Raw genomic sequence first — 25,868 nt, 5'->3', positions numbered from 1 at the left:
TTCTTTCTGTGTTTTTGAAGCTTTGATTGTGTTTATAGTGGGCTATATAACATGTGTTCATGTTTCTCGTGTAAAAAAACGCTGTATTTTTCACATAATTTACTTATTTGTATAGTGCTGTTTTCACTGGCTTATGTCTTCCTTGTTCTATGAAGTCCCTTGAGTTCGAATTGTGTAGTTTGTTAAGTGTGTTGTGATTCGATAGCAGCTTATCTTAGCAGAGCCGTTTGAGCCAAAGCTGGTGACTGACAAAAAAACGTTGTCCTTGCGTCATTAAAGCAATATTTGATGAAGAAGATACGCCACTGCCTCCATCTACCGAGTCTTTATAGTCCAAAGAGTCACAGAGTTCTTTTTCAAAAAACAAAAGGTTGTTGAGGCGGGTAGTAACTCATGGATGCAAATTGGGTTGTGAAGGTGGTTCATCAATTGCAGTTAGATCGGCGGGTAACCTGTGTCAGACTGACCGGGAGAGAGCACTGGAACTGCCGCCAGAGAGCAAGCGGCAGCCGGCGCCACCAGCATCTGAAGAACTGGGCTGGTAAGACTCGGTAGATGGAGGCAGTGGCGTATCTTCTTCATCAAATCTTGCTTTTTTTAAATAACACATTAAAGAAACTTTAGCCATTATTGTGGCAATGTTAATATTACCTAAAAAAAGCAGTTAGCAAAGTTAGCTGGCAGACTGCCAGAGCCCGCCGCCCCCCACAGAGTCTATCTATCAGAACTCCTAGCAACCAAGCAACCAATTACGTTTCGGAAGCTTCCTACAACTTGCTTCAACAATTCTATTTTATTTAGAAAGCAAATTAAACACACACCAGTCAATAATAAAGCAGGTTTATTTTAATATATTTTATACATATGAATACATTTGAATAATAAAAATAAACTAAAAATGTATTTTGGTTAAACTTGCCTGGGCGGGCCAGTGCCGCCCTGGCCCATTACTGGCTACGCCCCTGTTCCTAATGTTTTATCAGGAGCCGGGAATTACTTTTGCTTTGCCTGTGTATCTGCTTTATGAACTACCTTTTCCACGGATGCTGGTACTAAAGCTTTGAACCCAACCTGGTACTGTGCTATGCTTTTAACACAAAAGAACTTCGAATACAGACTGACATTTAAAAGACATAATTTTTTAAAGCATTTACGCATAGGTACAGTTTTTAGACACATTATAGGCTTATTTTATGTCACAAACACACAAATAATACTTATTAAAGTTAAAAATGAAGAATAACATCAACATACCAATAAAGCATGGCCATCTAATGTGGTTCTAACATGGTAAAAAACATAAAAGAAGTAAAACCCTTCAAAGCAACTGTAGATACGCCAACGTTGGGAGTATAAATATTCTCAAGAACAGTACTATGCTACATGTTATATTCCTTAAGTGAGCATGTAATTAATGTTATTTAATGCTTAGTCATATAACCTGTAACAGTATAATAATAAAAGTGAAAACGAAAACATGAAAGTGGTGTAATGACCAATGTATGGTAACCCATACTTGGAATGTGACATCTGCATTTAACCCATCCAGTGAGTACCAAAAACACACACACACAATGCAGTTTTTATATAATTTACGAACAATTCTGGTCACTGGTGATGTCGTGCATTCAGCTCCCTTTTTGGTGTAAATGCCAGCCAGAATGGAGTGAGTGCCAGGTCTGGCAGAGCCTTTACTCCAGCTTTGGTGCTGACATGGTACCAGCTCTTGTGGAAAAGGGGTATCAGAGACACTGCACCCAAGACTTGCATTATATTGATCACCAAGGACATGGAGTCAGCCAGAGCCGATCCTGACCTCCCTGGGGCCCTAAGCAAAATTCTGCTAAGGGGCCTTCCTACCTGACCCGTGAGCCATGGTACCTGAACCGACCCGTGAGCTTTGCCACACATTCACACTTGACACCCCACTGCTCTCACTACACAGGCATGGGCACTATTTCAATTCAATGTATTTTAAATACGTATTTAATTACTTTAGTGTATTTTGTAATTTGTATTTTGCAGGTGTGGAAAAAATAAAATGTAGTTTGCAACAAAATATTTTGAGGGAGTGTATTTAGAGTATTTCAAATACTTAAAGCAACACTATGTAGTTTCCATGTAAAAATGACTTACAGCTCCCCCATGTTGTTGAAAAGCGCAACAGTGCCTGGTATCAGACACTCTTCTGCAGGCAGGGGAAGGGGCGGGGCTGTGTGCTCTACCCTCCCCCGCCACTTTCAGAGTGTGCTTGTAGCAGCTAGGAGGTTGCTCAGGTTGCAGCAACAGTACAATTTGTCCAGTTAAAAGTTGTTCTACCACTGAAATAATTTTAGAGACATTATTTAAAGGTTTAAAAAAACTACATAGTGTTGCTTTAAGAAAAATCACCATAATGCTTATCACCATAGTTAATAATTTCGGTCTGATGTTGGCAATGTCCAAGGTTAGATGCACGGAAATCACGTGTAGAAGTGAATGAGTTTTAAACACAGGAGAAGTGGTGGCGCTGCTTCTCTTAAAAACTGCATTAAGGTAAAGTGTTGTGTGAAAATATACAGTCTACACACACATATTGCACACTGAACAGAATTATAGAGAAAATAATTGTGCTTTATGAGGTCAATGCACTGTGTTGATCATAAAAGGAACATATGAAACAGCGCGTCTGTCGTAACTCCACTGAAATCTCCAAGCTAAGCAAGCTTTCACAATATAACATCTATTTGCAGTTTTTACACATTTTTAAACGTATTACATATGAGAAATATTAATATTCCATCGGATTTTGTATAAAATAATCATCAATCCTATTGTTTTTCAATGCAGCGTGATTCTACTATGGAAATGGCAGTACTAAGGTCAGGGCAGTAGAGTCTTGGGTGTAAAACAAACCCAAACATATTAGGATTAATATGATTAATCATATATATTATGATTAAAATGGTATTATGATTTTGTGACGAAAATTCTCGGTCTGTTATTTTTTCCCTTGGATTAGCCTATCCCCAACATTTTCTGCAGTAATGTTATAAAAAAGACTTAAGATTATTGTGGGACTATTTTTGTATTTTCAAAATACTAATTACTTGTATTTTATAAAAAAAAGTTTTTGATGTATTTGTGCCCACCTCTGTACTACATACAAAATATGGTTACTACTATAAATCACACTCTTAATATTTATATTTTAAGTAGTGAAAACTAAATTCTTAATATCAAAAATCCATATCATGTGAATGGATAAAAGCTTAAATGGCCTGCCATACCGTATAACTGTTTATATCATGCATAAGAGCAATACTTGATCCCTGATGGTTATTATTTACTGAGGGATGTGCATTCATTTTGACCTTATCATTGGCATTATACCCATTCCAATGTAAATCCATTGGTTTCCATATTGCATTAACGTTGTCCTTTAGGAGTTTTATCACGCTATTTTTGTTATGGTCCCCACACAGATGTTGCTGATGGAAAGCGCGCGTGTCATTTTGTGCATGATTGCACGCACATATGAACGCAAATTCAAGCGCTGCGCGGTTATCGAGCTGCCGTTTATAAACACCGTTGCCCTTGGGCGTTTATTCATGCGAATATTTACGCAATAAATTGTTGTGTAACAGATAGGCTAAGAGATGCACTGGAAACACTACACAGCTAATTTAGCAAATCTAAAATTACATCAAACTTAAAGAGTTAAGTTTACCTGATTGCTGTTCTTGCGTTTAACTCTCATTTTATTTCCTTTTCCATTTCATATTGTCATCTCAGTAAACAGTAACACGCGCTGTAAAACGATGCAGGAGGAGGCGGGGCCTTACTTAATTTGCGGGGCCCTACGCAGTCTGCGAAGTACGCATATAGGGCCGATCGGCTCTGGAGTCAGCTACCTATGTTTCTGTTCTACTAAAAATAAATTGTCACATACGTCTTAGATATCCTGAGGGTGAGTAAATTAACAACACATTTAGATTTTTGGGTGAGCTGTTCCTTTAATAAATCTGATGCTGTAACTGTTTTCTTCCTAAAGGTTTATTAAACCATGTACAAAACCAACAATCATACATACACTTCACATGCCGTGATAAACACTTGTGCACATACACAGATAGAATATATACTACAATTACATCATGACCAGAGTCATATGATTTACATTTAGGCCTACATGACAATAGCACAGGATACTACGGAAGAGGATTAGGGCCACTGGTGAAAAAATTATTTGAATTCTGACTTTTTTCTCAGAATTCTGACTTTAATCTCAGAATTCTGACTTTAATCTCAGAATTCTGACTTTAATCTCAGAATTCTGACTTTAATCTCAGAATTCTGAGATTTAATCTCAGAATTCTGAGATTAAAGTCAGAATTCTGAGAATAAAGTCAGAATTCTGAGAATAAAGTCAGAATTCAAATTTTGAGATTAAAGTCAGAATTCTGAGTTTAAAGTCAGAATTCTGAGTTTAAAGTGAGTATTCTGAGTTTAAAGTCAGAATTCTGAGTTTAAAGTCAGAATTCTGAGATTAAAGTCAGAATTCTGAGTTTAAAGTCAGAATTCTGAGAATAAAGTCAGAATTCTGAGAATAAAGTCAGAATTCTGAGAATAAAGTCAGAATTCTGAGATTAAAGTCAGAATTCTGAGAATAAAGTCAGAATTCAAAAAAAAATTTCACCAGTGGCCCTAATCCTCTTCCGTAGGATACAATACAATATTTTGATTGTACCATTGGAGTGAGACAGGGCTGCATGGTGAGCCCTTTTCTGTTTATTCTTTTCCTAAATGAATATATAGCAATGCTAAAGAAAAATTGTAAAGGTATTCAAATTGAAATGATGACAGAAGTGCAAACTTTGTTATACGCTGATGATATGGCCACTGTAGCAGATACAATTGGAGAGTTACAGAGACAGATTGAACACTTGGAAAAATTCTGTAATCTTTATGGTATGAGAGTGAACTTGAGTAAAACAAAAATTATGGTTTTTAGAAGAGGGGGGCATCTAAATAAAAATGAGAAATGGTATTTTATTGATGAGCAAATAGAGGTAGTTAACTGTTACAAATACCTGGGTATGTGGTTTACACCAAAATTGTCATGGTGGAAAACCCGACAGCATTTAGCAAACCAAGGCAAGAAAGCAATGTTTTCTTTGCTAAGGTTTGTTCGTAAGCAAAAAATTAGCTACACTCAAGCCCTGTTTTTGTTTGATCGCATGGTCGCCCCTATACTGTATTATGGTTGTGAAATCTGGGGCTATGAGCCAGTTGAATGTATTGAGAATGTTCAAGTATCTTTTTGTAAAAAACTTCTGTGTATTAGTTCAAGTGTAAGCAATGTAGCTGTTTTGGGTGACTTAGGAAGATTTGCATTGTCCACATGTTATATGAAAAGGTGTATTATGTACTGGGTAAAATTAGTGTCTATGCTTGATTATCGTTATCCCAAAAAATGTTACAATATGCTATTGGAATTGGATAAAGTAGGTAGAAAAACTTGGGTTACCAATATTAAAGTATTATTGAATTTTTATGGTTTTTCTTCTGCTTGGGAGGCCCAAAGTGTAGGTGATATAAGAATATTTACGGCAGTTTTGAATCAAAGATTGAAAGAAAAAGCACATGAGGCGTGGTATGCAGCAGTTTTAGAAAATAACAAACTAAACATGTACTCACAATGCAAGTCTTTGTTAATACAAGAGAGCTACATTACATCTGTGTGTAACGTGCAACTGGTACGGTCATTGCTCCTGTTTAGATGCTCAGGTCATCAGCTAGCTATAGAAACGGGCAGATGGAGTAATACACCAGTTGCAGAAAGAATCTGTCATTATTGTAACTTAACAAAAATTTCTGTGATAGAAGATGAGAAGCACTTTTTGTATGTTTGTCCTTTGTACATAGATTTACGTGAGAAATATTTAAGTGAATTTACTCTTGTAGGTGATGTCCACAAAGATGTCTCAAGTATGTGTGATTCTGTGTATGCATGGCGATTGGCACTGTATATATATCAAGGAATGAAAAAGAGATTGTCCGCCATGGTATGATATTTGTGGAATTTTGGGCCGAGAGGCCATATATTCCTGAAATAAACCGACTACTACGACTAAAAAAAAAAAAAAAAAAAATACAGTCCTGGACAAACATATTGGCACCCTTGAGGAAAAAAAGCTGTGAAAATAAATCGGCATTGACTTTCCTTTTTATCAACATCATACCAACAGTAAAATATGGTGGTGGCCTGGCCTGCTTTGCTACTTCAGGACCTTGAAGACTTGCTGTGATAAATGGAACCATAAATTCAGCTGTCTACCAAAAATCATGAAGGACCATGTCCATCTGTTCATGACATCAAGCTGAAGCAAACTTTGGTTCTGCAGCAGGACAATGGTCCAAAACACACCAGCAAGTCCACCTCTGAATGGCTGAAGAAAAACAGGTCAAAGTCCTGGCCTTAATCCTATTGAGATCATGTGGCATGACAGGGCGGGCGTCAAGGGGGGGCATTCGCGGGCAGTGCCCCCCCAAACAGATTGTTGTGCCCCCCCTACAAAGTTTTTTATTAATTTAATATATATCAAGAATAATTCAAATAAATTAAACATTGAATGTTTCATGACTTTTAATGAAATCAAATGAGGAAAAAATAGTTGATATATGTTTTCTTTAATTAAAATAGACCAGTTTCTCTGATTGGTTGTATTGCCGGGTCTCATGCGTCATTAGGCTTTAGCATATTTGTGACTTGATACTAGCAACGTGTTTTTTCGCGGCATTTTATGGATCGTGTAAAATATGGATATTAGAACATTTAGAACGAACCAGCGCCGCCTGCTTCATCTTCATGCAAACACAGACTGGCTCAAACTCAGAGATTAGAGGTCGAGGTGGAATTTACAAATCTACAGGACACTGTTTTAAGGAAGTTTAATGTTCTTACACGCCGTCTTCAGCTATTTCAAAGGTAAGTTAGCGTTGTTTTAAATTACGTAAGCTTACATGTGAAGTGTGGCTATAGACCATTAACAGCATTACGACGTGATTATGGTAAAGTGGCTTTTTTAAAGCTAGGACGCGGTGCGCGCTGCGCTATGAAACCCATTCATTTCAATGGCTTGTGCCACGCGAGGGCGGTTTGTTGTTGCGTCGAGCTAAGCGCGAGCGCAGCGGAGCTCAGCTTGCGCTCACGCCGCGGTCAAAGTTCAATAGTTGTGCGCATAGTTTGTGGTCTTTTGCACTTTATACGGGAAATGAGCTGACAGTCTGTACCAGTTGTATGAGTCTGTGCTTGCACTGTATTTGTTGTTTTAATGTCTTGTTGTTGCAAGTTATTGTTGCTATTGCGTGCCCCCCGTTGGAAGCCAAGTGCCCCCCTGTTAGTTATGGTCTGGCGCCGGCTCTGTGGCATGACCTCAAAAAGGCAGTTCATGCTCGAAAACCCTTTAATGTTGCTGAATTACAACAATTTTGCAAAGATGAGTGGACCAAAATTCCTCCATAGGCAGCGCTGTAACATATTTATTGCAAGTTATCGCAAATGCTTGATTGCAGTTGTTGCTGCTGTGTCCAACACTCGCTGCTTATCAGTGAAGTTATGAAACTTTATGATGACAGGTCTGGGTCATTGCGCGGGTCCTTGAAAAGATGCCAAAGAGCGATGAGCACAATCCAGCTTGATCCTCCCTGCTTTAAATGAAATGACTCAAGGTTAACAAACAGTTGTCAGCAATGCACACTTTTTAGATTTTTGATATTTATTCAAATAACCTGTTAAATACTATTGCGGATAGAAACGTGTACATTATTACTTTAGAGATGGCCCCTAAATTCATGAATGTCATACATCCAACTTTATTTATTAAGTCTATCGGCAATTAGCTGCACTAGTGGCAATGGCAAAAACCCCAACTCATATGTGTGATGATGGTGGTTGTTTAGAGCAACTCATATGTGTGATTTTGGTGGTTGTTTAGAGCAGGCAGAGGCAGCTGATCCAAGTGCAGTGTGGTTTATTATGTAACAAATATAAAACAGATTTTCCAAGAAACATTTACTCACAGGTACATTTCACAACTGACATCAGACAATGCAAACACTGGGGCAAAAACACAGAGTAATGAGGGATAACAAGAGACACATGGGGAGCAATTAGCACATGGACCAATAAACAAAAGAACTACAGAGAACTACAGAGATGGAAGACAAAGACAAACTTCAAAATAAGAGTACTAAAGGGGGAGACACTGAACAGAATCATGACAATATGCATCAGCAGTCCACTTTAAAATAAATGAAATATATGGCCAGGAAATTACATGACATACAACCAATTAGATTAAAAAATTAAAAATGACAGACTCCTGCAACAGATGATCTCTTGATAACTTTTAAGTTGAAGCAAGCTTTAGTATCATTCCACCAAGGTTCTGCCCTAGTTGAAAATAACAAAAATAGATAAAAATATATGAAATTTTTTAAAGCAAAAATGTAAACTGTAGTTTAATATAGCCTATAGTGCTTTTTTGCAGTAAAATATGCCTCCTCTGCGATATAAATCATGCATTTGAATGGGAATAAATTTGGATGTGATCAGCAACAAGTGCTAAATACAATTATAAAATGTTTTCAATTATAGAACATTATTCCATATACACAAACCAAGTAACTGGGTCATGTGGATGATGTGAAAGTAATTAACAATGTGCATGTGCAGCTCATTTCTAGGTGTTTAGAATGATAAACTCGATAGACATTTTTAAAAAATTTCATGATTTCCTGTATTTCTGGCACCTGCTGTAGTGGAGCGATGATTAACCTTTGTTCCCATATACTTCTTATCATTTCAGTTAAGAAGATATGTTTAAAATGCATGCAATATTTAAAATGCACACAAAGAAAGACACAAAGAATGCAAAGCACGTGACCATATAGTGCTTTCCAGTTATCTAAAATGATGCGTATAATACAGTACCTTTTGCATTGATAAAACTCAGAGATGTGAATTCGGACAGCTATTAAATTACCACATGACTTTGGTGTTTGTCATAAAAACAGTAGATAATTCTGCCAGGAATTTTTACGATTTTTTTAGTGCAAAAAATACAAGGTTGCTTTAACAGTTCAGATGAAAGCAGTAAAAAACATCCCAGTGTCTGAAGTTCTAAATAAGCTATTATTAAGAAAATAGTAAGCCATTACAAAACATCAATGGTTGTTTGTCAGGCGTATAGAATCCAAGCATTAAATCCTTTTGGAATAATGCTTAAAACACAACACAAAAAGGAATTTTATAATGGTAAAAAGCTAATGCTTAATAATGGTTATTAATTAGGGATGCACCAATACCACTTTTTTGGAATACGAGTATGAGTACGAGTACTTGCATTTCAGTACTTGCCGATACCGAGTACTTAATAAAAAAACACGATTAAAATTTACAGGTAACAGCTTTAGTTATATAATTTAACAAAAAAACAAAGGACTAGTTTTCCAGTTTGTTGTAAACTCTGCCTCTTTGGACAACACAAAAGTCATTAACCCCTTACACACCACTCAAACATAGACATTTCTCAGACTGTGGTATCTATTCCAGGTATCGGGGGACTTTTAACGAGTACGAGTACTTTAGAAAATGTGGTATCGAGGCCGATACCCGATACCAGTATCGGTATTGGTGCATCCCTATTATTAATAAAAAAAATTATTTAATGGGCAATTAATTCAGAAATGCAATACGTATGCTAACACAATAAACCCTTTAAGGTGATACAGTATTGTCCATGACTTGCGTCAGAATACAAAAAGCCATTCACATCGCACTTTTAAAGGTAGGATAACAGATTTGATCCTGAAACATTTTTAGTTATGCTGGTTAAAAGTCTCCTCACATCCTGATAGCAATCACTATGTTAAGTTGTTTAAATTTATTTGTAGAAATGTATGTCATCTGTGACAGGCGTAGGACCAAAACATTTTCAACCAATCATAGATTTCGGTCCGAACTGACGTTTCCTTTTTAGTCCCTTATACGTAAGCGTAATTTGAATGCCCACCGCGCAGCTAGTCCACGCAGACACCATACGTCATCGGTTCGTTCATGTGCGATCACCTCCTGTCTGTAAACAGCAAGAATAGCAAACTTTTCTGCTGAATTGACAACTTACACAGGAGGCACAAAACGAAAGACATCTTTTATAACAACAACAACATAAACTGCCTGGATCAGCAAAGAGCAAAATGCCAAATTAACATCGGTAACTTTACTGCTTTACCACGAGATGCAAACAGCTGCAGGAGGCAAAGGGTCTGAAAGGGTCATTGCACTGTTTATTTTGGTAAGGTACGCGATATGTTTGTATTGAGATGGATTCAGATATTCTACTTTGATGAAACATTGTGTTGCTTATGAAATTTGTGTTCGTTTAGGGATTAGCGTAACAATATAGATAGTATTAATAAATAACATTTAAATAATAGCATTTTGCTGACACCCCTCAATATTTTCCTATCACATGGGAAATGTATTTTTTGTTTTCAATAAAATTGAAGATTTTTTTTTAAAGCCACTATATGTCATAATAATAATAATAATAATAATTAAAGTTTGATCAAATTATATTTTATTGCATTTGGAGCAGATTCACATAAAATTAAATGAAAACAGTACAATGGTGGGTTAAGTCATGCAGCGTTGCTGCAAAAATGTTAGTTTAATGTTAATAAAATAAAATAAATTAAATTTTGGTCAGTTTTTTCTTCTATGTCAGAAAATTTCAGAACCCTCTCTGTGAGGATGAACAAGCTCTGTTAGTTTTTTATGTATTGTGCACATAAAGTTAAAATAATCTTTTGACGGGGCCTTTGTTCACAAACTTCAACCTCTAGTTATAATAGCGCCACTTGAACAAAGAGTATAGAAGTACAAGAGTGGAAACTCAATAGAACAATCCATTGCATCACCAGCGCCCAGCAGCAGCCCCACAAATCCGCCATTTTGGAATGAAAGCGAATCTGGAGTCAACTAGAAGTAATGGCAATATCAGCTACTTTGTACATTAAAAGATCAAATTCAAACTGAATGATGATTACACAGAATAATAACATACAATCAGACCAGTGATCATTAATCCCTTTTTACAGCTTGTTTTCAGATATTTAGACAAGTCTTCCACTTTTATTTAGGCTAATTTTACATAAATACATACCGACATAAACTCATCCACACATAATATTTTGGCTCCATATACATACACACATATACATCTGAATTGCTCGAAATGGATTAAGTAAAAAAAAAAAACACAGCCACTGTCCAAAAGTGGCAACTATACTGTAGGATAACAGACAATGCATCATGTTCTATAAGACCGGAGGTCCTAAGATGGCGGAGTGAGAGGTTGTGTTTTCAGCAGGCTCCGATTCAAACTTATAAATAGCCAAGTACTTAATTTGTTTTGTAATAGTCTCGTTTTATCTATCAATAATGTTGTCGGACCATGCTTATGATTTGAATGCTCTCAATGAAGCGTGTGATGAAGATGTGATCGTAGAGTTTGAAGTGGATCAGGCTAATGCTAATGGTAATGTTGACATGGCATTATTAAAAGATAACAAAGTTAACTGGGACCACATGCCGATAAAAAACATAAAAAAATCTAAAAAAATGCAAGATGCAAGATGACTATGCTAAAGATGACATAGTTGCTGATGATCTTGCTAAAGAAGACACGGTTAACGCGATTCTTCAGGTGGTTCACGTGCTAACTCAGAAAGTTGACGACCAAACTCAGCGCTTCTTACGCTTTGAAAAGATGATTGGGGCCAATTCGGTAGCCATCGACAAGAACAAGAAAGACATATCTGATCTGCATTCGCAAGTGATGCATCTTAAAAAAGAGAATGCTACTCTGAAGAGTGCGTGTGAGGAACACTCTCGTTACAAGAGGAGATGGAACCTTAGGCTGATTGGCTTGCCTGAGAAGGACGACGAGAATGTCCGGGAGACGGTCATTGGGATTTTGACCCGGATTATCCCCATTTCTGTTGAGAGGCTACGTGATACCGTGGATACTGTGCACAGGCTCGGCAAGAGAGAAAGTTCCGCAACCTCAAATAACGGACCCAGAGCTGTCATTATTCAATTTGGGATGCGCACTTTGCGTGATGAAGTTTGGAGAAAATCTAAGGATGCTAGAGTTTGCAAAGATCTTCACATCAGTTTTAAGGAAGACTTCTCCAAGGATGACAGATTGGCCTGTGCTAAATTATGGCCATTGGTTCAAGAGGCCCGTCGGAGAGGAAAGCGTGCGTATCTTAAGGAAGGCTATGCGCTGATTGACAACAAGAGGGTGGACCCAGACTGAATTTCTTTTTTTTTCCGGCTTTTTAATGCCGTTTGCATTATTGATACTGTTCTGAGGTTGGTTTGTACCTGTTATAGGGCTATTACAAACTAGTACTGGTCTTTTTTGTGGCTAGTATGATTTCTCATTCCTGCTCATGCTCTGTTAATTTTATATTTGACTTTGCACATATCTAATTTTTCTTCTCATGTTATCCTTGTTATCGTTAAATGCAAGGGGTTTGAAAAATAATGCTAAACGCAAGGCAATTTTTCTTTATTGCAAGGAGCAGAAGGCGAACTGTTTTGTTTTTGCAAGAAACACATTCTGAATGTGAGGACACTCGTTTTTGGAAACTTCAGTGGGGAGACTTTGCTTATTTCAGTCATGGCTCTTCTCATTCAGCTGGGGTAATGATTCTGTTTCATAGGTTTCAAGGTGTAATCATTGATCATAAAAGTGATCCGAATGGTCATTGGCTAATGGTGACTGTTGAGATTGACAATGTTAAATTTATCCTAATCTGTGTATATGGTTATAATTCTAAAGCCCTTAACAAATTATTTTATGCTGATCTTTGTGTTCAGATTAACCAATGGATTTTAATTTGGTTCCTGATAATGCAACTGACCGTCCTTCCTCTGGAGGGCGCCTTCACACCCTTGATGATATTTTCAACAATATGGTTTCAAATTTAAATTTGACTGATTGCTGGAGACTTAAGAATCCTGGAGTCAGAAAGTACACAGGGTTCAATGCATCTAACAATGCTCAGTGCTCCAGATTGGACTACTGGCTTATTCCATTTAAATGGATTGATAACATTTCAAAATGTGAGATCTCTTCAGCCCCCTTAACTGATCACTGCTCAGTGACGTTATCTCTTATCATAAGTAACAACAAGCGACCTCACAACTCAGTGTGGAAATTTAATAATTGTCTATTAGCTAATAAAGATTTTTGTGAAGAAGTTAAAATTTTCTTAATGAGGTAATGTCTTTAGATTCTTCTTATCTTAATAAATGGGAGTGGTTTAAATTTAAGGCTAGGGAGGTAGCAATTCGTAGGGGAAAACATTCTGCTCATCAAAAGCGGATCAAACTAAATATAATTGTTACAAATATTAATAGATCATCCTCTAAAGCCATGCTATCTGATGAGGAGAAAGCCCAACTAATAGATTTAAAAACTCAATTAGATTCCTTATTTCTAGATAAAGCCAATGGTGCCTTTATTAGGTTTAGGGCTCGATGGATAGAGGAGGGTGAAAAGAATTCTTCCTACTTTTTTAATCTTGAGAAACATTGGCAAACCAAAAAGAAGATATCTAAATTGAGCATTAATGGTATGGTTACTGAAGATTTAAGTTTAATCAACAAGGAAGTAAGAGATTTTTATAATAATTTATATTGTTCAAAATACTCTGAGGCAAGCTATGAATCCTTTTTTCAAAAAATTCAAGGATGTATCGACTTAATTAAGGATGAATTTAAGCTCACTATGGAGGAGGATTTAAAAATTGAGGAGTTAGATAAAGCAATTATAAAAATGGCCAAGGGAAAATCACCTGGCTTAGATGGTTTAACAGTCGATTTCTATGTTTTCTTTTGGAAAGATATACGATTACTTTTATTTGAAGCCCTTTGTGAATGTATTTTAAATTTGAATCTCTCTCCCACAATGAAGCGTGGTTTAATTACATTGATCCCAAAGACTGACAAAGATTTGCTTTCTATTGACAATTGGAGACCAATAAGTTTGTTGGGGACGGACTACAAATTATTAGCCTTTGTTTATGCCATTCGACTTGATAATGGCTTGTCTGATGTCATTTCTGAATGTCAATCTGCCTTTATGAAGGGAAGGAATATTCATTTTCATACTAGACTAATTTTTGATATGTTGGACTACAGTCATGCAATAGAGAAAGAAAGACTACTTTTATTCCTTGACTTTTATAAGGCTTTTGACTCTTTAGAGCATGGTTTTATTGTTGAAACAATTAAAAGATTGGGTATAATAACTTTGATTTGCAAGGCATTAAAATCTTTGATAGGGAATTCAAGATTAGCCAATTCGCAGATGATACTGCAATTTTTTTAAAGGATAAAGGTATGGTTGATATTGCACTAAAATTAATTAAGAGTTTTTTGGATGCCTCTGGTTTGTCTCTCAATATTAAAAAATGTGTCTTGTTGCCTATTCACTCCTGTTCTGAGAAGTCTATTGCCTCAATAAATGTACAAAATGAGGTTAAATATCTGGGTTTAACAATATCTAAGGATGTCCGTAAAATTGAGGAGATCAACTTTGAGAAACGTGTCGCTGATATGAAAAAATCTCTTAGTCACTGGCTTATTAGAGATCTCACAGTATTTGGAAGAATTATTTTATCTAAAGCTGAAGGTATATGTCAAAACTAATATATCCCTGCCACTCCCTGTTCATTTCAAATAATAATATTAAGAAAGTCAACTCAGTCTTGTTTCAGTTTGTATGGAGGAATAAAACACATTACTTAAAAAGAGCCCAATTAGTCAAAGATTATAAAAATGGTGGTTTAAAAGCCTTGGATTTTGAAGCCTTGATAGGATCATTCAGAATTAGTTGGTTAAGGACTTTTTTTGCTTGTTCGAACTCTATGTGGTTCCATATACCCAGAGCGGTGTTTGGTAAGATTGGAGGGCTGGATTTTTTGTTAAAATGTGACTTTGAGATTAATAAGATTCCAATTGCCTTGTCTAAATTTCATGGTCAAATTTTATTGTTTTGGAAAATGATCTTTTCTCACAATTTTACTCCACACAATTCAGTTCTGTGGAATAATAGAGCAATTTTGATAAGCAGAAAATCAGTATTCAATGCTGATTGGTTTGACAAAGGAATTGTTTTTGTTTCTGACTTAATGGATGATAATGGTGTTTTTCTGTCATATGATAATTTTGTGTTACGCTTTAATTTAACTTGTACTCTGAGAGAGTATCTAAGAATTTGTAAAGCTATTCCTCTACCTTTGGTCCACCTAATACGTAGCACATTGACTTATTCCGTTGTTACTCCTATATTGCCAAATTTATTAGTTGGACCTTACAAATTACTTGGAAAAGAATGTAATAATAAGGCTGCCACAGATGTTTTTAAATCCAAGTTGTATCACAACTATAAAAGGAACTGTGTATCTCTAGAGTTTGTGGATCTGTTGAGAAAGTCTTTTTCTAAGTATGTTAAATGGCCAATTCCACCTAAGGTCAAAGACTCCACTTTTCTTCAGAAGCGTTTTAAATTTGACAAGGCGGGATGTGTTTTTTGTGATTTTTCTGATGAATCTTTGGATCATTTTTTTTCACCTGTCCCATTTCAAACCAGTTTTGGAATGATGTCAGAAATTGGCTGATTTCAAAAATGCCAAACATCCCTGTGTTTAACATACACCACATATTATATTACGTTGATGGTTTAAAGAATCCATTATCAGACATTGTAAACATTGTTCTTCTTTTTGGTAAATATCATATCCATTGCTGCAAGTGGAGAAATTCTCACCCATGTTTTCAACACTTTATGAGTAAATTTAAACTATTTCACTCTTCACTGAAATTACTGAAGAACTGTCATGCTTTGAAATTGTCCACAAACATATCTAAATTTCTTATCCTCTAAAATTGTATGTATGTATTTAATTTTTTTTCCACTCCTTGCAATTATTGTGTATCCCCTGTTGTTTTTTGTCTTTGAGTTTTTTATGCTGTTACCTCTACGAGTTGTTATATTCTTGTTTAAAGCACAATAAAAAAAGCATCATGTTCTATAAGATTATAATGTTTGTAGCGGGATCCCGGGGATTAATATGTACAAAATATATTTCATACCTGGTGGAGTTGGTAACAAATTATAGTAGTAAATGTGTAAAGTAGCATCAAAGGATTCCACAACTGATAACAACAACAAATCAATACATACAAGACAATACAGCGTTTCGTGTAGGTGTAGTGAAAAAAATTTTAATTTAGGAAACTTACTATTGCGCTTCTGATTTGGCTGTGAGATTCGCTGAGAATGAATTGAGAATAAATTGGCTGTGAGAATTTTCATTCCCTCTTGTACTTCTATAATCTTTGACTTGAAGTTGTGGGAACGTGCATAGATGAAGTGATGCAAAAAGAGAAGAGACCTAAAACCAGTCCCATCTGTCATCTGACTCTGAAACTTCAGACCAGCAGTAAATGAACGGAAACAAACCACAACAAACCTAATCATTAAAGAAAATCAAACTTCATATTTGGGTCATTGTGATAATGAAGTAAACACCAAAGTAAACTAGAATGTTATCGGACACTAAACAGAAAATACAATCTCCACTGAGATGTAAAGCAGAGACGAGACGAATCCTCACTAAATACAGACTCTGTGGTCTGGCAATATAAAAGCAGACACTGACATTCATGGCTCTCAAAAGAAGAGCGAATATGTTTGAGATCGAGAAACATGCACACTTCTCCTTTACTGTGGTAAATACAAGCTTAAAGAAAACACTTTGACAAAATCTCAAAGATTCAGATCAAATGAAGATGTTACTGTGGAAGACAGACACCCATCAGCTGCTGCTAAATTAATTTATCAGTTACACATCCTCAGAAATAATCTACAGCCATGATCTTGTATAGGACTTTTGTTCTCCCTGTCATGTGCCTCCATGCTTGTTACTATTGTGTTATTGAATGCTTAAATAATACGGTAAGTGACACAATCATGCAATAAAGTTTCTTTTAAATTGAGAGAGAGAGAGAGAGAGGAGAAGAGAGAGAGAGAGAGAGAGAGAGAGAGAGAGAGAGAGAGAGAGAGGAGAGAGAGAGAGAGAGAGAGAGAGAGAGAGAGAGAGAGAGAGAGAGAGAGAGAGAGAGAGAGAGAGAGAGAGAGAGAGAGAGAGAGAGAGAGAGAGAGAGAGAGAGAGAGAGAGAGAGAGAGAGAGAGAGAGAGAGAGAGAGAGAGAGCGCTCCTCCTACTGCAGGCCTGCCCCGACTCCCAAGCACACACCGCTCGTAAAATGCAGGAAATCAGGAAGGATCTGTTACGAGTCTGGTTCAGTTGTAAACACTACACGAGTTGATAAAGTTTATGGATGTAAAAAGAGAATGTGTGCTGATCGGGACTGGACAACAGTGAGATTACAAAGACATTCATCATATCGCTCAGCTGTTTCGAGTGCATTGTAAAGGTAACATCTCTGCGTTGCATTAAAAATATCAGTTTCGGGTTCATATGGAATGCTTTTGATACGTGAACTTTTTTCGGCTTATACTTTGCTAAAAATGTCTTATTTGCACTTTACTCTGTGCGTATTTTAATATTTTTATTGTAATTTACGTCAGAAAAGTCGCGTGTTATTGAAATGCGTCCAATAGTGTAACTATGGTTGACTTGTCTGCGTGAGTCATATAAGCTCAAACGTAACCTGTTTTACCCAGTGTTCAGTTGTTAGAGCTTTGGACAAAGGAGATGTTGGGTCGGAGTATATTTTGGGAGGCTGTGGTGACTCGTTGGCGCAAAACTGCGGGCCAATTGACACTTTGTTAGTGTGTCTTTGTGATGCAAACGAGAGTTGAAGGTTCGGCTCTCACCTCTGCTGGAACCAACAGTCTGAGCTCTCAGTATAACAAAGAGTAGATAAAGCACAGACAAGACAGCCCATTAAAACAGCCAGACTGATCAGATATGCCATTTACTTTTTTATAGAAACAATGCAGCAGTGTAACTGTTAAAGTAATTACACAAGTTAGCCTACTGTATGTCAAATTGTTCAGTCCACAGAGTTGTATTCTTTTATGAAAATATGTAAAATAAGTTTTCCACTTTTGATTATTGTTTTATGTTTTTCAATTTTACGCATGTAGACTATCACTCAGAGTGATTTTCAACTTTTGTGTTGTGGATAAGTGTTTGTAAGTTTAATTCCATTGTAAAGTGGTTTGATTTTTGCTATAGTCATTAACATTTAATTCTAGAGCTATGTAATCATTTAAAATATCCAAAACGCAAACTAGAAAGATGATATTTTGTATATGGCAAAAAAGTAAATGAATAAATATATTTACTTCCAACCTCTACTATTACTACCTCTATCAACTTTTTTTTGTTCATCCTTTTTTCTTAATGGAGTTTTTATACTTTGCCACAAATACTGTTGTCTTTTTAATTGGGGGTCTACATCTTGTATATTTTGTATAAGTTTATTAATCTTATTTGCAGCTGTTGAACTACAACATTACAAAAAAATGAGTAATGTTTACAGTGTGTAATAGAAAACTCTAAAAAAAAAAAGTCCTTTACATATATCTTACCAATTTAATATGACTAATAGTAACAACTAAACTGCCCAAGCCGTGTTTTGTCCAAAATTTTTACTAATTTACTAGTTTTTCGTTCTTTGACACAGTTACCCTCAGTTTACTCACTGGATACTTAAAAACGAATATAAAGGCATGCTTTTCTTAAATCTTTACATGAAGCTGCTCACTAATGACATACATAAATTTCCAAAGACTGCAGTGAGCTGAAAACTCAACATTTTGTTCTGTAAAGCTGCGTTGAATTAATTTGCATTGGGAAAAAACTGTATAAATAAACCTAAATATCTGTGCGGGGGATGTGTTCAGACAGGTATTGTGGGTCGAATGGGGCACTTTTTAGAGTTGTGTGTTGTGGATTGATGGGGGTATTTGGAATCAACATGTTGAGATTGTTGCCAACTTTGCATTATGTGCTGTCCACTAGAGAACAACATTTTTAGTAAAGCTAGCCCTCAGCACTCTGTGGTATATTACAATAAACAGCTGCTTATTACAAAAGTCATGAAGTGTTTGGTTGTTGAAAATAAAAGTGGAGAACTGTATTTAACAATAGACTGTAAAAAAAGATGTATGACGCAACGTAGCTTCCTTCCATTGTAATGAATTGATTGAAGCAAAAAATGTCCGACCATGAGCGCTGCCATGTTACGTAAAAACGTTAGTTTGGAGCCAGGGCATGCGCAAAAGTAATTGTCGGTGGAACCAGAAGCGGAGCCATGGTACTTGATCTTAGCTTCAGTGCTAATAGTGACGAGTTCCCTGATCTCTGCTTCAGTCCAGTTTGCAGACATTTCTCGTTGTGAATGTTAATCTGTGTTTAAATCCTTGTGTCAAAAAGCTAAACCATAACTTCTTGTTGCAATGACACCCGCATTCTCACTATGGCATTCTCCTCACTGCATTGTTTCTGCCCCTTGTTCACACAGAATGCTTTCCCTAAATGTTACGGCAATGTTACTAGGTCCTCTTTATGGGTGGACATTTACGTGACGTGTTAGTGTTCACAAAGAAGCCTCTCTCTCAATTTACGGAAATGTTCTGGGACCAAAGTGCTGTGTGAATGGGGTATTAGTTGTTTGCTTTGGCTGTTTCACTGGTCTGCTGGCATTCAGGGACAGAAAGGTTTCTGTCATAACCATCTTTAACTTGTCTGCTCAGATGTTTCCTCATGATAATTGCCTTATTAAAGTGAATGTTATCTCCAAGACTCTGTCTACAAATTACAACTATTAATTAGTATTTCGTGTCAGATTGTGGTTGTTGCTGGATCTGTTCTAATATTTGTGAAAGTGCAGTCATGATTGAATTCGTTTTCAAGCTTTGTTTGAATTTGTTTCCTTGGTCACTGTATTTATTTATGGTCATGGAAAGATCTTGAATAGATATTTGTTTGGAATAACATAAGGGTGAGCAAAAGATGACAACCTTTTTAGGTGTATTATCTCTTTAGCTTTTTAAGAGCGCAACATTCATCCAGAGTTCATGATTTTTATTCTGTGCCTCCTGTCGCTGCTAAGAAATTCTGCAGCCAGCTTTTTACAGCAAAGCAAAATGTGTAATTTGTCCACACTGGTCTGAATATCTGAAAGTAGCAAGAAAAGAGGGAGGGAGAGGCAATCATTTTTCCATGCACTGTAATTTGGCTGTCAGAAACAGCTGGTGGTGAAGTTGTAACAATACAACAGAGGAAAGGAGTAGACAGGAGGAGAGTAGAATGAGGTATGGACCAAGAGAAAAGCACTGGTTGGCAGCGCCCTGTGGGGGATCAGTTTTCAGAGTCCGTCGTTAGAGGCAGACAGGGCTATGCACAGTTGCACACACAGACATACATGCAAGACTGCACATCTTAGCACGAGACATGGGTAAGTCTGTCTGTCTCTCGCCCACTGACTTTAGGCTTGTTGCGATAGTCTGTGTTACCGGTGCTATTTGGTGGTCAGCCTTTCACCGACTTGCCCATCATTACTTTTCAACCAGACTTTTAATTTTTGTTTAATCAATATAAAATGACCAAAAAAATCACACATATTTGAATTGAAGAAGGCTGGAGCCATGTGGGTGAATTCTATGGACCAGTTAGATACCTCTAGCAATGTTTAAGGTCCCGACAGAACGTTATTAGTTACGAGTGCTCAACCACTTTCATATCTCTATATTTTGATATTTAAATAGTATAAGATTGCTTTGGTTTGTGTTGCTTATCTCTTGTTACTTGTAGATTACTGTAAGTTTCCTGAACTATTTATACATATTGTGGCTTGATTGTTCAATAAGCCTGCTCTCTGTGTGAATAAATGTGCGGTTAAGTTGTTGTTATCATCAGAGTAGAATTAGTTAATGAGTGTTTTCTGTCAGGACCAAGTAGTAATGGCAGTACAGATTGCACTCAAACATGGGTGTACAGTTTGCCTGTCTAATGGGAGTTTTTAGAAGAGCACTGCTCATATGTCAATTCTAAAAAGCATTTAATCTGCCTGTGAGTAAAGTACTTAATGAATTGAGATTATAAAAATACTAAACTATTAGTAAACTCATTGTCGGTGTGGTTTGTGTTTGGTGGCATGACAATTATTTTGCATGTTGCTTCTCTCTTGGCCAGAACCCTTTGTCCCACTGGACATACACCCCTACCGCAACTAATAAGGCCTGGGACGCACTGGGTGATTTTTTTAACATCTTAAACAATTTTAAATCCATGGGAGACGCCAGACATAGGGACCGTGTCAAACCATTTTATGGAACTTAATTTTCATAATGCACACACTGGATGAATCGGCCAGGCCGCGAGACCACACTCGTGATGACGAGATCTCATAGAAACCCGGGCTCAAACGTGACTTGAGAAAAACTAATGTTGTGATAGTTCTTGCATAAAACATTATAAAAGCACTTGTATTGTTACCATAGTTGTATACATATACAGATATTCTTTCTCAATACTACTTTTTCATGACATGTTTTTGGGTGTCTTTTTCAGCTATAAAAGCACACAACATCCGGTTAGAGCTTGCACGGTCTCATTAGCTACTGCAGCTGTCTGCAAACTTGTTTCATATTTAAGATTTAGGATTGGGGAGGCTCCAACGCGATCGGAAGCATCAAAAAATGGCAATGAAAACTGCGATAAAACAGTGATTGGGTCATGCCCCTTTTCGATCGCCTACGGTGCAAATAGAGCTTAAATTCTTTACGTTTGTAGCCAAAATGGTCCTTACAAACCATATATCCTCAATGTGTTTGGTGGCATGACAATTATTTTGCATATTGTTTGACTTTTGCAATTCAGGGCAATTTTAATACATGCTGGTGTTTTGATTAAAGGACATTTTTGTTTACTATGGGCTCTATCTTACACCCGGCGCAATGCAGCGCAATGCGCGACGCAAGTGTCTTTTGCTAGTTTCCACCCTGCGCAATTCTCATTTTCACGTTTAGCGCCACGTTGTTTAAATAGCAAACGCATTTGCGCCCCCTTTTGCGCCCATGGGCGTTCTGGTCTGAAAACGAGGTGTGTTCAGGCGCATTGTTATTTAAAGAGCGCATTAGGAATATGCGCCTATAAACGGAACATACGGGATGACAACGCGGGTTTGCTTATCACATACATGAATGGCAGCAGCACAAAAACGCTTTTAAATATGAAAGATTAAAGGATTGAATGTAAAAGATTATTATTGAGTCTCTTGAACATAAATGAAGACTAATTAAGAGATGTTAGACGGCGCAAAGAGCTGCTTTACCTGCAGCCTGGTAAGTAAATAAATGCTTTGCTTAAAACAAATGTATCTGTTTTTAAATGTTTGTTTTTTTTAAATGCTACCTCACAGATTTATTGTATATGATGACTCTGTGGATATGGTGAGATAAGAAACATTTTTAAGTAATGCTTAAAAAAAACTGACGCTGTCCAAGACAAGTGCTGAAACTTGCAGAGAGGCGTTTGTAAATTCTTTATCTCCTGTTTGTTACAAATAAAGTATTTTTACAATACAAACCTTTTCTTACATACTTGTAAATTATTTTTTGATGATATTGGATAGCCATACATTTAAAGCAATTAAAAGCCTGCTTTTTTACTTCCATGACTAAAAGAAAACGGGTTTTAAAGGTTATAATAAAAGATAACAATTTCAATACAAGTGAAAAACAACACAATTATTTAACATTAATCCTAAACTGGGGATCTTCTTCCTCCGCTTAGTTTTTCAGTTTACAAAGTCCGTCATCTAAATAGATATTAGGCATAGAGCCAGCGCAACTTGCTTTTAAAGGGGATGAGAGGTGAGACTCTCATTGGTTTATTGCACATTACGCCCAAAATACTCCCATTACTCATTAAAAGGAAGGACCAACCCTTTTCAACCATGCGCTCGACGCACAAACCATTTTCCCCGTAGTTAAATTAGCAAAAGTGGATTCGGACACGCCCATTTAGACGTTGCGATGTGCACTTTAGACAATGCGCTTAGATCGTTAAAATAGAGCCCATTGTGTTATAAACAACTTTGTTCATAGTTTACATTTAAATTATGGATTTGGCAGACACTTTAATCCAAATGCATTTCAAAGTATACATTTTTTATCATTGTTTTAGATCCCTAGATACCCATGTAGTGCTGCAACTAACGATTATTTTAAAGATCAATTAATCGATCAAGTATTTTTAGATTAATCGACTAATCGGATATAACATAAATATTACTCCATTAGATTTTTCACTTATTGCTAAAAAATGCACTAAATTAGGGTATTTGTGTGTAAAAATGTACTTTTAAAACTGCAAAAGCCACACACTACTACAGAGTTGAACTAAATAAATTTGTGCGGCTCAGTGGGTAGCACTGTTGCCTCACAGCAAGAAGGTTTCCGGTTCGAGCCCCGGCTAGGGCAGGTCGCCTTTCTGTGTGGAATTTCTGCATTTTCTCCCTGTGTCAGCGTGGGTTTACTCCAGGTACTCCGGTTTCCTCCCACAGGCCAAAAACACACAAGTTAGGCAAATTGGAGATACCAAATTGTCCCTCCCCCAACTTGTGTATAAATCAACTTGTCTGAATAAACTTGTGTATGGATTACCTGGTTCTCGCCATGAATATAGCCGTAGATGCTGGAATGGCGTTAAGAAATTAAGGAAGAAGAACTAATATAATATTTTTTATTTTGATATTTTAAGTCTTAAGTAAAAAAAGTTTGTGCAGCTTTTTAATAGTAAAACATCTTTAAATGTCAAAACATAAACAAATAAAACGATCTGAGTCTTAAGGGATGATGACCCTTTGGCACAGATTAATGAACCTATTTTAATCTTCAACTTTAGACCTTGGTGGGAATAAGTTATATTATATTAAAGTGGTTAACATGCAATAAATAAAATATAGTAATAAAAACCTTTCGCTTACTTTAAAACAGAGGCTTAGTTTGTGGGTTAAAACTATTTTTATGAAAACCCTATATTGCAACCAGAGGTGGGTAGTAACGAATTACATTTACTTCGTTACATTTACTTGAGTAAATTTTTTGGGTAACTAGTACTTTTAGAGTAAATTTAAAGGGATACTTCACCGATTTAGCATTCAGCTTTGTATCTGTAGAAACCCGGCAGTATTACTGAATGACCATGTTTCCCTCCCTCATTTCCCCCTGAGAGGAGAGATATCTGCATTTTGGTTCTGCAAAAAAGTCCTCCGATGATGTAATATGACGATTTTTGCATCATCGGAGGACTTTTTTGCAGAACCAAAATGCAGATATCTCTCCTCTCAGGGGGAAATGATGGAGGGAAACATGGTCATTCAGTAATACTGCCGGGTTTCTACAGATACAAAGCTAAATGCTAAATCGGTGAAGTATCCCTTTAAGGATGGGTACTTTTTACTCTTACTCAAGTACATTTCTAGTGAAAAAACTGTACTTTTACTTCGCTACATTTGGCGGCGTTACTGCGCTACTTTCAAATGGTAATAATTAATGAATATATAGTTATATATATATATATATATTTAAACTTTATAGGGCGTGTTCGAAAGTTTCGCGAGACAGGCTGCGTTATCCTTTATCGTGCGCGACCGCACGTAGATGATAGGAGAAGCAAATGAGGGCGTGTGTGCGTTGTGCGAGATATCGGAGGCAGATCATGCGTGGCTTCAAGTTCGGTCTATGTTTTCACTCCAAGAGGTCAAAAAGAATAGTTTCATAATGTGATGCATGCTTTGTTAAACGAGTTGACATCTCAGCGTACAGGAATTCAAGATCCAACCTGAAGTGGTAAGTGTAAGTATACTCTAAAAACAAACGGTGCTATATAGCACCAAAAGTGGTTCTTTGCTCGTAATCATAGAAAAACCGTTTTTAGTGCCATATAGCACCGGTGAAGCACCAGTGAAGCACCTGTGTAGAACCAAATAGTGCTATGTAGAACCATATGTGGTGCTATATGGCCCCTATTTGGTTCTACACAGGTGCTTCACTGGTGCTTCACTGGTGCTATATGGCACTAAAAACGGTTCTTCTATGATTACGAGCAAAGAACCACTTTTGGTGCTATATAGCACCGTTTGTTTTTAGAGTATACTTACACTTACCACTTCAGGTTGGATCTTGAATTCCTGTACGCTGAGATGGCAGATGGCAGAAGCCGCGTGCTTACTCGTTTTTGTTATAATATACATATATGATGTTAAATATAAGCGAGATTGTTTGTTGTTGTGTTTTTCATTAAGAATAATAATAAACCCATCATTCAAGCAGCGCTTTATGGAGGAATAGCCGGTTGCTCTGCTTGGGACTGGCGGGATTCTGTCAGAAGTACCTGCGCACATTTCATTTTTTTTTTCATTTATTTATTTAGATGGGACAATGCATATTAATGAACGTACAATAAGAATTGACGTAAATACGCCGAATTTAGCACAATGCTAGTTTCCATCCGTAGTCCCACACATAAAAAACAAACTCAAAATAAACAAACAACATGCACAACAATTAATAAACCTATAACACTAAAAACATTAAAAGCATCTAAACAATATAAAATAATAGTAGTAAAATTTTTCTATAAAATACGTGAATACTATGTATCTTATTAAATACAAATAAAATTGATCTACCTATCAGTCTACCTTTTTACCTAATGTTCACATTTATAATTATTATTAAGCCATATTTTAAGCTGCTTCTT

The 25,868-nt window shown here is 36.5% G+C and overlaps 1 protein-coding gene across 1 annotated transcript in view; it reads left to right on the top strand.

Annotated features, from left to right (window-relative positions):
- Nucleotides 1-17,343: 17,343 nt before the first annotated feature.
- Nucleotides 17,344-25,868, top strand: part of LOC135758574 (activin receptor type-1-like) — a 43,668-nt gene continuing 35,143 nt past the window's right edge. Inside the window, exon 1 of the mRNA XM_065273107.2 lies at nt 17,344-17,562. The gene's annotated coding sequence lies outside the window, so the exon portion shown is untranslated. The remainder of the gene's footprint in view (nt 17,563-25,868) is intronic.

This window comes from Paramisgurnus dabryanus, chromosome 15 (genome assembly GCF_030506205.2).
Source record: "Paramisgurnus dabryanus chromosome 15, PD_genome_1.1, whole genome shotgun sequence".
Lineage (NCBI taxonomy): Eukaryota > Metazoa > Chordata > Actinopteri > Cypriniformes > Cobitidae > Paramisgurnus > Paramisgurnus dabryanus.
The sequence above is the reverse complement of the archived record's forward strand: the minus strand, read 5'-3'. Positions and strand labels throughout refer to the sequence as shown.